This window comes from Zingiber officinale, chromosome 2B, assembly GCF_018446385.1.
Source record: "Zingiber officinale cultivar Zhangliang chromosome 2B, Zo_v1.1, whole genome shotgun sequence".
In the NCBI taxonomy this organism is placed as follows: Eukaryota; Viridiplantae; Streptophyta; class Magnoliopsida; order Zingiberales; family Zingiberaceae; genus Zingiber; species Zingiber officinale.
The window spans coordinates 82147729-82157021 of record NC_055989.1 but is presented as its reverse complement, the minus strand read 5'-3'; the positions used below and the strand labels follow the sequence as shown (position 1 = coordinate 82157021).

Below are 9293 nucleotides of genomic sequence, written 5' to 3'. Positions count from 1 at the left end.
GCAACCACCAATTGAGCAGGGCGTTCATTTTTATTAGTTTCTATCAATTCACTTTTTTATTTCAATTTTAAGTTTCGAATCGATTTGAATTGGTATAGTTACCTCTTCAGATAAATCTCTCATTTCAATTTTTTTAATCACTCAAAATTGGTGCAACACCTTTCAAGCTTTCTTTTAGTTGTTTTTTCTTTTCTCTTACATTGCTAATCCAAGACCTAGTATGGGAACATCATCCTATTTCATACTTTTGTGTGCAAGAACCAAATGGTCCAAAGTGAAGGCTACAACACTGCACACCCTCCACTCTTCACCGGGGATGACTTCTCATACTAGAAGAAAAGAATAAAAGTCTACCTCAAAACAGAGATCGACCTTTGGTTCTCCATCCAACAAGGATACAAGGCGTTCATAGATGAAGTGACAAAAATACCACTTAAACCAGAAGATTAGAATCCAGACAAGAAGAAGAAAGCACAAGTTGACTCAAAGACACTAAACACCTTGCAATGTGGACTGACCAAGGAACAACTCAACCGGGTTAGACCTTTTGAAAAAGCAAAGGAGGTTTGGGACAAACTGGTTGAGGTGCACGACGGTGATGTGCATATAATATATCTATTTTTATGCATGCTTTAACATACATTCACTTACTTTTCTTGCATATGTTAGATGCATTTTCAACCCTATTTATCATATTTTCAATATAATTACATTCTTTGTTGGAGATTTGCTTTTGTTTAGTTTTCTATCAACAGGATGCATTTTTAGAGCGAAAATGGTGCGAAATGTGCTTCGGAGAGATGAAAGAAGAAGAGCAAAGTTTCGGCCGTGTCATTTCATATGGCTTGTCCCTTCTCTCGTGATCAAGCAGCACACAGCCATGCCAAAAGGCATGGTCGTGCCATTCATCCAGAGAAGACGAAGACTCTGGTCGTGTGGTTTCATATGACTGTGACATTTTCCAGAGCTCAGTCAAGCCCTAGCTGTGCCAAAAGGCGCGGCTGTGCCCAACAAACAAGAGTCAAGTGAAGCCACTGCCATGCTAAAAGGCATGGCCGTGTCATGCAGGCTGAGCGGATTCAAGGTCTGGTCGTGCCAACGGGGCACGACCGTGACACGGGACGTGCCCTAGCCCGTGCCTTACTGTATTTAAGGGGAGTTCTTCACATTCTTCAAGGGAGGAAGGCTCTCCCCTTTGGGAGATCCAACTTGGTCTAGATCTACACCTTCTCCACACTTTGTTCGATGATCCGAAACCATTTTCATTATGTTCCTCGACTTCGGAAGTAAAGAGTTGGATCCGAAGATTACTCGATGCATCAGATAAGCTTCTTCTCCCTTCTTCTCTTAGATTGGGTTTTGATGTTTATAATTTCATTATCTTTGGATTCTTCCCTCCTTGTTATAGAGTAGATCTATTTGTTCTAGGATTAAGGGAGTAATTGTGATGTGAGATTGATGTATACTCTTGGATTTACCAATTTCCTTTTGATGTGCGTAGATATTATGATCGTTTATGCGTGTTTTAACGCACATTCACTTGTTTTATTTGTATATATGCTTTGCACGATCATCTCTCTTATCGTTTATTCAGTATTTATTACTCTTTTGTCGGAGATATGCTCTTTGTTTGATTTTATGTTGATAGGGATAACTTTTGGAGTGAAAACGGTGATTGCCGATGCACCAGAGCAAAGCAGAGCACGACCGTGCAACCCTGCACGACCATGTGGCCATTCTAGACAGAGAGTAGAGCATGGCCGTGCAACCCTGCATGACCGTGTGGCCATTCCCCGAGAGAAAGTAGAGCACGATCGTGCCTCACAACCAGCAGCCAAGATCCACACGGTCGTGTGAACCTTACACGGCCGTGAAGTGCAGCCCGAGCCAAAGCAACACACGGCCGTGCAGATGTGGCACGACCGTGCCACTTAACCCGAAGAGAAGAAGAGCTTGGCCGTGTGAATCTCGCACGGCCATGGCACAGGTCGTGCGACACCCGTGCCCTAGCCCATATAAAGGCTTTTAACTCTTCTCCTCGGGAGGGGAGGCGAGTCATCAGAAGAGATTTACCTTGGTGCCGTTCCATGCTATCCCGGACCTCCATTCAACGATCCGAGATCACCTTCATCACCGCATCAACCCCAGAAGCAAAGGATTGGATCCGAAGATTACTCGACGTTATTGGATAAGCATCTATTATCTTTCTCTCTTCTCGTTTAAGGATTGTATGCTTACTTATATTATGTCTTTGGGGGTTTCTCCTGCATCTATGGAGTAGATCCTTTGTTCTAGGATCATGGAGTAGTTGTGGATAGGGTTTGATTTAAGACTCATGTTTATGCCTTTACTCATTGGATGATTTCGCTTGCCTAGTTTCTATTTGATATGCATGAGACTTGTTGCTGAGATTACCTTGTCATATTAGTTGATTGTGTATGAATTGCTAATTTCGTAAAGAGAGGATCTTAGATCATATACCCGAGGGGCCCTAGTGACAGGAGTAACCCATTCACGGACATCTAGGATACTCCCTTGAAAGGAGAGTCAACTTCTCCACAAGGAAGTAAGAAACCAAACCAAACCCCTATCTCTATCCCTAATGACACCGATTAGATTTGTATTCTTATTATCTATCGAGGCGCCCTAGTGATAGGGGTTAACCGTAATAGGATTTCACATGGATCTTCTCTGTTTAGTGCTTAAGGATAGTAGCTTTAACTTCTGGCGAATGCATGTTGATTGACAATGAGGAAAAGATAAAACATGATACATCATGTTCCACCACAACGAAACTGAACTTCTAGAACTCTTCCCAAGCCAAGTTAACCTTTCTCTCTTTTGTTAGTTCTCACATCTACTTCCCCATTTCCTTTCTTCCTAAGAAATAGTTAACTTACAACTAACGATAGTTTAACTAATTCTACATGAACAATCGCTAGTGCTTATAACCAGTCCTCGTGGGATCGATAATCTTTTATTACCGACGACGTATCTGTGCACTTGCGGAAGCATAATAAGTTTTTGGCGCCGTTGCCGGGGACTGCGTCCATAACATTAGTGAAAATCATATTGGATTAGACTAGACTTTGTTTTTCTTTATTTCACTTTACTTTCTGTATTTTTATTAAAACGCTAAAAAAACATAAAAAAAAAAGAAAAATACATTTTAACTCTTTATTTACACTTAGATTATTCAATATCTTGTTCTTGCATGCGAAGAGCTAATCTTTCAGGAGAACTTCTGTCGTTCGATCCAGAAATTGATAGAACTTTCCTGAGGAGAAGAAACTTGCAAAAACTCCAAGTATAACAAGAAATTTCTGAAATGGCTGACAAACTTTTGAAGGATTACGCAACACCTTATGCACGAGGGTTTCAGTCTAGCATCACTCGACCACCAATTGAAGCCAACAATTTTGAAATCAAGCCTACAATGATCCACATGGTTCAGCAAAATCAATTTGGAGGAGGACCGCACGACAATCCAAATCATCACTTGGAGCTTTTCTATGAGATCTGCAGTACTATGAAAGTAAATGGGGTCCCTCCAGAAATAGTAAGGTTACTTCTTTTTGGATTTTCCCTGAAAGACAGAGCCAAGCAGTGGCTTAATTCTCTACCAGCAAACAACATAACATCTTGGAATCAATGTGAATAGAAATTTTTGGACAAATTTTACCCGTCGAGTAAAACTGCACACATGAGGGATTTAATTGCAAGCTTCAAACAGATAGACTCTGAATCACTATTCGAAGCATGGGATAGATTCAAGAGTATGCTGAGACATTGCCCCCATCATGGCCTCGAGAAATGGTTGGTGCTACACATGTTCTACAATGGAATCAACTACCACACAAAGGTGTCCATCGATTCTGCAGCAGGAGGGGCGTTAATGAACAAGAGCCTTGATGAAGCTGAAGAGATAATAGAAAATGTGGCACAGAACCACCATCAGTGGGTAATTGAAAGATCTGGAGGTTCTTTCTATGGGAATCCAATAAAGGCATCAGGAAAATTCGACGTAGATGTAGTCACGCTCATGTCTGCAAAGCTGGATGTTCTGACCAAGAAGCTTGAGACCATGGGAAACGACACAACCAATACAATAGTGTGTGTTTGTGAAATTTGCGGAAGTTTGGATCATGCTCAAGATACTTGCCCCTAGGACCAATACAAGCACAAATGAACCAACTTGAGCAATGCGATGCGATAGTCAGTTATAACCAAAAGCAAAACAATCCCTACTCCAACACATACAACCCTGGGTGGAGGAACCACCCAAATTTTTCTTACCGGGGCATTCAAGATCAAGGACAAGCAAAACAAAGTTACCAACCTGGGCAACAAAGCTACCAACCTGGACATAAGACTTATCAACAACAACAACCTTCACAACTGTCTAGAATCGAAAAGATGCTTGAAGAAGCTCTCTTAGAGCAAAAAGAGATGAAGAATGAAATCAAGCAATTGAATCAAAGATTGGAGAATTCTGAAAAGCTCAAAAGATACAAGACATCCAAATCGCCCAGATAACCCAGTCCTTTTCAAGAGCACTGGGAGCATTTCCGGGAAAGCCCGACATGAACCTGGTGGAACATTGCAACCATATTGAGTTGAGGAGCGGACGGACTTTGGGAGATCCCCAAATGACTGCTCAGAAAGGAATTAACTCAGAGGAAGAGCTCTCTCCTCTCATGCCTAATTTGGTCCAGAACAAAGACAGGGAGGAGATCACCAAGAAGGTTGAAGGTACTCTTCCACTTCCCCCGCAAAGTCAGATAATTCCTTTCCCCCAGAAACTAATTACATCCTAACAGGATAAAGAGTTCCACCGATTCCTGAAGAAGGTTAAAGAAATATGCATTGAAGTACCTCTGATAGACGCACTGCACCAAATGCTGAAGTTTGCCAAATTTTTAAAAGGTATTCTATCTAACAGAAGACAGAAGGGCGACTTCAAGACTGCAACATTGACAGAGAAGTGCAGCGCTCTACCCATGGCAGATATTCCCCCAAAGCTCCAGGATCCATGAAGCTTTTCTATACCGTGTAAAATTGGCTCTGAGCTCATACAGAAGGCTTTATGCGACTTGGGAGTGAGTGTCAGCCTACTTCTATACTCATTATGTAAGAATCTAGGACTCTAGAACATCAAACTTACTACTATAACACTACAATTGGCTGACCATTCATGTAGATACCTAATGGGTACAGTGGAAGACGTGCCAGTAGAGGTAGGCGGATGCATCATTCCCACAAATTTTATTGTCCTGGATATGGAGGAGGATCCCAAGATCCCAATTATCCTTGGAAGATCATTCCTTGCCACCGCTGGAGCCCTCATTGATGTGAAAAATCACAAGTTATCCTTGGAGATCGGTAAAGAAAGGTTAGAATTCGATTTATCTGATTCTCCTAACTGCATCTCCTCTTCTCAGGGAAATTCTAGCAAGACGAATATACACAAAGCTGAGGAATGCAATTTCCAAGAGAGGTCGCCTCCAACAAGAAAAGAGAAGTACATCTGTCCTACACGAGCGAAACTGAAGGAGCAGACTGGAGCATTAACCCTAGGAGGAGAGCTGTGCTTCCATGGGTTTAGTCCACACTAGCTGATATGGGGTCGAGCTAAAGACCTAAAACAAACGTTTCTTGGGAGGCAACCCAAGGGTTTTCGTTTTAATTCATTATCAATTTACCGTTCTATTTTTTTAGTTAGTTCAATGAAGTATTTTTTTTATTATCGGATCTTTGTTTGCAGGATGTGCATAACCTCCATGAGCTGGTCGTGATCGTTTCATGGGCATGGGGGCATCAGAGGAGTCAAAAAGGTGAAGGGTGAGACACTACGTGCGTAAGAGAGTCGGTCGTGTGACCCCACACAGCTATGTGAAGCTAACAGAGGAAGAAATGCCACTGGTCATGCAATACTGCATGGTCGTGTGGCCTGTGCAGAGAAAGAATAATAGACGGTCGTGCCAACTGGCACGACTGTGCGAAGTCACCAGAGGGGAAGAGGGCACGGACCGTGCAAATATGGCACGACCGTGATATCTCGGCCGAGAGGAGAAAAGAAGGGGTCGTGTCAACCAGCACGGCCGTGCGGTGACCCAAGCTACCAGGCCGTGTCTTTAAGACACGGTCGTGACTTACTCGTATGCTCCTCCAACTTCCCTAAAAATCCCTAATTCCCATCTCCTTTTCTCGCAAAAGCTTTTTCCTCCCCACTACACCTCATCAACCTCCAATTCCTACACCTAAAACTCATCTTTACTAAGATCTACATCTAGATCTAGGATTTCTTCAAGCTCCAAATCCAGAAAGAGAGGAACAAGTTCTCTATTCTTTTTTTCTTTCCCCTCCTCCATCCTCAAGATCCATCTCCACCCACAAGAAGTTCCTCAAGTTCACCTTGCACATCATGTCTCAAATCTTGAAGAGACTCCGACGAGGAAGCGGTGGATCTGGCAAAGGAGATGCACCAGAAGGAGACAAAGGCAAAGGAAAGACTTCTTCTTCCAAAGGCAAAGGTAAAAGGGTGGTACGTGACGAAGGTAACGAAAATGAATTTAATATTATTTTTAGAAATCATGAACATAAAGCTATATATGATATTTTGGTCGCTAGAAAAACTGTGTGCACTAGATATATGGATCTCACTACCATGGATATGTTAGGAATTAGGGATGACGTGGATTGAATGATTAGCTCATTAGATTGGAATGACATTATGTACACACGTTTACCGACTTACCCCCATCTAGTCCTTGAAATTTTGAGGTCAATTGATGTTAAATTTTCTTCTGAGGATGACTACATAGGGGGCATATCTTTTAGGTTGATGAACAGAGAAATTCGGTGGATGTTTAGTGATTTTAATATTTGCTTTGGTTTACCTACTGGTGGTGCACATGGATTTGATAGTGCTATTAATTGGAATGAATTTTGGACGTCAATTACTGGATCAAAGAACCCTTATGAGCCCTCTAGAGCTAAGGCATCTCGCATGCAAAACCCTACCTTTAGATACCTTCACCGTGTGATGAGCAAAATAATCTTTTGTCGAGGTGAGAGTGATGGGGTGGTTAGGGATTTCATCGGGATGATGAAAAGTCTAAGTCTGTAGGGGGGAGTTGTGTTTGCACAACCTGAGTTGAGTCGAGTCTTTTTCTTTTCTTTTTACAAATTTTATTTAGTTTATTTTATCTACTTGCATTTCATTTTTATTTCTTTTAATTTCATATTTCTTGCATCTCATTTGCACTTCCTTTTCCTACTTGTAGTTTTTCATCATTTTTATTTAGAAGTTTTGAGGCATATTTGAGAACATCAAACCTTCAACTTCCTCTGTTGACTTGTCCAATAGTAAAACGACTAGCACGTGTAATTTCTTAGTTCATGTGTTGTAGAGATAGTGTTAGTATTCTTGGTGTACCTCCTTTCTCTATCTTTAGTAGCATGAAATAAGCTAAGTATTGTACGGAGTTTAGTATAAGTCTTGGCCTAACCTTAAGGATCTTACTTTCACTTCACTTAAGTACTTAAGCTTGAATAGTAGAAATATTTTGAAATAGTTATGATTCATCCAATTTGCTTAGTACTTTTGTTCCCATGGGAATTCCTTAGTTACAGTTTGGTTACTGGATGACCTCGAATCATGGAAGCTCATTTGGAAAAATCTAAATCCCAACATATGCATCTAGCATTTGTGATTAGTGATACACCTCTATAACACCAAAAATAATAATAATAATAAAAAAAGAGTTGAATAAGGGATAAAAAATAGTTGTCGTGAGTGGAAACTAACAATTTACTCCTTTGAGACCGAGTTAGGTTACTAGGGAAATAAATGTTATGTTTCCCTTGATTCCGAGTAGTATCCTTTGAGACCTTGTGTAATTTAAGAAAAATGAACCAAGTGTGTGGCAGGTAAGTGCCTATCATCGGGAACATTAGGAACTCAATTGTATGACGACTTTACTAGGATGAAAAATTGAAACTTAAAGAGTTTGAGTTACTTATTGCACCGAGCACAAAGAACTTATGCTTAGGTCATACTTAGGTTACTCCATAATCATGCTCATCAATGAAATTAGTTGATAGAGTTAGACGAGTACACTAGGGATTATGATACACTATAAGAACTCATGAACATAGATTGCAGCATTTTACTTGAGGATAAGCAAAGGTTTAAGTCTGGGGGTGTGATGTGCGTAGATATTATGATCATTTATGCATGTTTTAATTCACATTCACTTACTTTATTTGTATATATTCTTTGCACGATTATCTCTCTTATCGTTTATTCAGTATTTATTACTCTTTTGTCGGAGATTTGCTCTTTGTTTGATTTTATGTTGATAGGGACAACTTTTGGAGCGAAAACGGTGATTGTCGATGTACCGAAATAAAGCATAGCACGACCGTGCAACCTTGCACGACCGTGTGGCCATTCCAGATAGAGAGCAGAGCATGACCGTGCAACCCTACACGGTCGTGTGGCCATTCCCCGAGAGAAAGCAGAGCACGACCGTGCAACCTTGCACGGCCGTGCCTCACAACCAGCAGCCAAGATCCACACGGTCGTGTGAACCTCACACGGCCGTGAAGTGCAGCCCAAGCCAAAGCAAGACACGGCCGTGCAGATGTGGCACGACCGTGTCACTTAACCCGAAGAGAAGAAGAGCTTGGCCGTGTGGATCTCGCACGACTGTGGCACGGGCCGTGCGACACCCGTGCCCTAGCCTATATAAAGGCTTTTAACTCTTCTCCTCGAGAGGGGAGGCGAGTCGTCAGAAGAGATTTACCTTGGTGTCATTCCACGCTATCCCGGACCTCCGTTCAACGATCCGAGATCACCTTCATCACCACATCAACTCCAGAAGCAAACGATTGGATCTGAAGATTACTCGACGTTATTGGATAAGCATCTCTTCTCTTTCTCTCTTCTCATTTGAGGATTGTATGCTTACTTATATTATGTCTTTGGGTTTTTTCTCCTGCGTCTATGGAGTAGATCCTTTGTTCTAGGATTAGGGAGTAGTTGTGGATAGGGTTTGATGTAAGACTCATGTTTATGCCTTTACTCATTGGATGATTTCGCTTGCCTAGTTTCTATTTGATATGCATGAGACTTGTTGCTGAGATTACCTTGTCATATTAGTTGATTGTGTAGGAATTGCTAATTTCGTAAAGAGAGAATCTTAGATTGTATACCCGAGGGGCTCTAGTGATAGGAGTAATCCATTCACGAATATCTAGGATACTCCCTTGAAAGGAGAGGCAACTTC

At 41.5% G+C, this 9293-nt stretch overlaps 1 non-coding gene across 1 annotated transcript; it reads right to left on the bottom strand.

Annotated features, from left to right (window-relative positions):
* Positions 1-3699: 3699 nt before the first annotated feature.
* LOC122049866 lies at positions 3700-3807 on the bottom strand. Its single transcript, XR_006131116.1, has one exon. It is a non-coding gene; the product is annotated as a small nucleolar RNA R71 (small nucleolar RNA).
* Between the last annotated feature and the right edge of the window lie 5486 nt (positions 3808-9293).